Source organism: Nyctereutes procyonoides, unplaced genomic scaffold (genome assembly GCF_905146905.1).
Source record: "Nyctereutes procyonoides isolate TBG_1078 unplaced genomic scaffold, NYPRO_anot_genome, whole genome shotgun sequence".
Taxonomy (NCBI): domain Eukaryota; kingdom Metazoa; phylum Chordata; class Mammalia; order Carnivora; family Canidae; genus Nyctereutes; species Nyctereutes procyonoides.
This window is the reverse complement of record NW_026575157.1, coordinates 3,304,452-3,308,555: the sequence shown is the minus strand read 5'-3', so window position 1 is coordinate 3,308,555 and position 4,104 is coordinate 3,304,452. Positions and strand designations below refer to the sequence as shown.

Sequence of the window (4,104 nt, the reverse complement as noted above, 5' to 3'; positions counted from 1 at the left end):
ATTTTAAAACAGATTTTTTTTCCTAAGGATACTGGGGAACCTAGATTTGAAGTATATGTATTTCTCTAAATTTTTCTTTAAAAAAATAACTAAATTTTACTTTTAGTTTATACTTCTGTTTTGTTTTTTTGTTTGTTTTGTTGTTGTTGTTGTTTTCGGGGGGGGGGGGGGAGGCGGTCTACAGTAACTTTATTTTCACAGAGAAACCAAGCTGCAAGAAGTCTACATGATTGGAGCAGAGGGTGGTTATCTTTCTAAAGGGTGAAGCCTGAGCCCAGCAGGCAGCACACAAAGGTTAAAACCAAAACCCAGATATCTGCTTTCCTGGTTCTGCCCTGCATTGCCCACTCATGATGTGAGATGAGAGACCGCATAACAGTACTGAATGAAGAGGTCCAACCAGGCAGAGGCCACATCCCGACAGGAGACAATCAATCATTGACGAGGATGCTGAACTAAGTGCCATTACCTACTCTCTGCTATTCTTTGATGAGAAAGGTGAGGATATGGGATGAGCAGTAAATTATATTCTTAGTTCTTCCAGTAAGTAAATTCTATAGGATAGGGCAGGTGGCCAATCAAGGACTAGAACAGGATGAAAATCTAGGCTAGTTACAGATCTCTGTGCCTAAGGAAAAGAACAGCAATAAGGGAAAATAAAGGAACATTAAAATGCCCAAAAGTACTGAAAAGAAGGACCTTAATTTTTCTCCCCTAAATAAGACAGGAAATAGCATCTTTTATTTTCCTTGCTGCAGCGGCAGCAGACTTGCTGGTTTTCATGAAACATGACTTCTGTAATGAGGTCTGTTGACAAGCTTGCTCAGTCACGGGAGGACAAACACGAGGCTGCCTGCTGATGTTAGAACGGGCTCTGCCCACAACACCTCTTGTAGGTGCTATTCTCATGCTAGCTCTACAGAGGTGCCCCAATACCACTGGTAAGGGGCTGCAGTTAAGGCTTCTGAAATATTGCAATATGATGGACAGGATATTTTGGGCTATGTCTTTCTTGTACATGTAAACTCTTTTGGAACAGCTGGAGTTAAAAGACAAGCAGGAGTTTGGTTTTGAGCCCCAGAGTTTCAGACACCCACCACAGGTGCCTCTGCCCTATTTCACTACACCTTCTTTTCTGCAAAACACATCCAGTGGTTGAGTGTTAACTACTGAGGTTGAAAGAAATGACCTGCTCACCACCATCCACCCCCCCTTCTCCCTCCAAGTGAATCTCACAACAGCAGAGGCCATAGGCAGGAAGGTTGTCTCTGTTTCCTCTCACAAGGGAAATTATCTGGTAACTTGGTGAATGGCATGGGCAAGGTAGCCCACATTGCCAGAGGCGACCCCTGCCACGGAGATGTGGCCATCCTTTGTCATGTAGATAGAGAATTCCTTAGTCAGGCTTTAGTCCTGTGAAACAAAACATGCCAGTCTAGTCAGTGATGTGCTGCCAGTTGTGGAAGGAGCCCTCCTTCTTGAGGTTGGAGACCAGCTGAGTCCACATGCTAATGATGTGGTGGGCCATGCCTTTTACTTCCTGCAACCATTTCTCAGGTCAGGGCTGGTCAGGATGGTTGAGGCAATTCAGGCCCCATTGATTGGAGGATTGGAATACATGGGACGGATCAAGATCTTCAACTGTGACTCCACCCTTTTAGCTTCATCAGCATCCTTGCAGACCACAGTGAGGGCTCCCATACGCTCACCGTATAAGCCCATGTTCTTGGCATAGGATTGGCAGAGACAAACATTAATGCCTTGTTTGATGAAGTGGCGTACAGCCCAGGCATCCTTGTTACCATCACCACTGGCAAAGCCTTGGTAGGCCATGTCAAAGAATGCAAAGAGATTGTTTTCACCACTGTTGCCATTTCCTTCCACTGCTCAGGACGGGGGTCTAATCCCGGGGGATTGTGGGCACAGGCATGCAGGAGAAGAGCACTTTGCTGTGGCATTTTTGAAATGTCCTCTACAGTGCCTGTGAAATCAAAGCCGCATGTCTTGGGGTCATAGTATCGATAACCATGGAGCTGCATGCCAGCGTCCCTGAAGATTGGTGTATGATTTCCCCAGGATGGTTTGGGCAGAAAGACATCTCAGCTGAACTTAAAAAAATCTTTGCAGAAAACTGGCTCCAATCTTCAATGCCCCCTTTCCAGAAATGGTCTGCATGGTGACATACCGGCTACTTTTCAACACTTCATTGTTCTCACCCAGGGCTAGTTCTGCAGATGCCTTACAAAATTCAGCAAGTCCAGCAATGGGCAGGTATACTTTGTCCAAATTTTTTGCAGCAATCTGGGCCTCTGCCTTCCGGACCCTAGGGAGCATGTAAGGCTTTCCATTATCATCCCGATAGGCGCCAACTCCCAGATTCATCTTTTTGCTGTTGGTGTCTCTCTTAAGGGCTTCTGTGACTCCCAGGATGGGGCCTAGGGGCCCCATTTCCACATGGATCCACCAGGAACTGGCTCTTGCAGAAGCCACACCAGTGAGGCCCGGTGGAAGGAGGCAGCGACCCTGGACAGGACACGGCCGGAGGGCAACAGGGCCATGCTGGATGGCGAGAAGTGGGGGAGGTGGACTGCAGGCCGGAGCACAGAGCCAGTGGGCCCAGACACCTGTACTTCTATTTTGATAACCTTATTGCTCTTTTTTTACAAAAGAGTTGGGAATAAATTTTTAAGAATAATAACATATCTACAACCTATTAATATATATTAATTACACATTAACTACCATGAAGAAAATGTCACTGGTCTTTCTAAATGTAACTTTAAATAGCTATCTTAAACAATTAATAGAATAGATCCTCTATATAAATTAAAGGAATAGTTTGACTGCCTCAGCAGTAATGTATCTCCCCTATAAAATCGTTTGATATTTGGCAATCCCTATTCTCTGGATGTAATTCTTCTTCTACATTTATTGACTCATTAATGAGCCTTTTGTTAGTGATTAAAGATGTTTTGCTTTGCAAGGAATTGTCTCTTTTGATGTATCTTTTACCAAAATAGTCTTCAAAGTCTACCATATGGCAGAAAATAATCCCAATTTCAAGATTTTAAAATCAATTTTATAAAGACAATTTTAGCAAAAAGTACTTTTAAAAATTTATTTACTTTTCCAGTGGATATCCCAAGTAGAAGATACTGATATTTTTATTTCAAGGGGTGCCTGACTGGCTCAGGAGGTAAAATATACAACTCCTGATTTTGGGCTCATGAGTTCAAGCCCCATGCTGGGCAAAGGGCCTACTTAAAAAAAAAAAATGTGGGTTATTTTTATATTTTTATTTCAATAAATTATATGTATACGAAAAATTCTATGGACCAGAGAAGCATGCAACCCATTTGATTCCCTACTGATCAGATTATTTACTGTAAATGTAATTTCAGTTCTTCATATTTGCTTGTTGCTATTGCTGTTTTTGTTTTACAAAAGCTTACTTATTTTTCAAGAAATTTAGGAGGATTCAAAATGGTATGAGCTTGTTAGGAAAGAATAAGACCATCACAATGAGAAATGAAAAGAAACAAAATGTATTCATTCCTAGAAGAATCTCACTGTTGAACATAGGAACAGTTAGGCCATCGTACTTTCTCATTATATTAATTAAATCTGGATTTTATCTTAACCTACCTTGCATATATTTCCCCCATCCATCTTTAACTTGATCTTCCATGGCCAAAGGTGGACAGGAAAAGAGAGAGCGCAGAAATAAAGAAGTTTGCTAATTCCTAAGTATTGCTTTGTTCAGGACATATTTTCTGATAAATATTAACCCAACAAAGCAATTTAGTAAGAAGTCTATGTATTTCTTAGGCCAGAATTTTAAAAGATACCTACTAATGAGATCTTAAGCTTCTAGATAAGTATAAATAACACCATTGGGTAAGCATGTCTTAGTCTGGGTAGACCAACATTCTAGAAAACCTCTTCTTTTGAAATGAGGCATTATTCACTGCATCATTTATTAAATAAATGGTAATATTCCACAGACCTAATTTATTACAACAAACACTGAGGTTTAGAAGAATTACTTTCTTCCCCTGATGATTTTGGAACAAAATGGGAAATAAGATGGAGAAAATAAATAAA

General features: G+C 41.3%; 1 pseudogene; it reads right to left on the bottom strand.

Moving 5' to 3' along the window:
- Positions 1-1,290: 1,290 nt before the first annotated feature.
- LOC129502317 (aspartate aminotransferase, mitochondrial-like) lies at positions 1,291-2,558 on the bottom strand (annotated as a pseudogene).
- Positions 2,559-4,104: the final 1,546 nt, after the last annotated feature.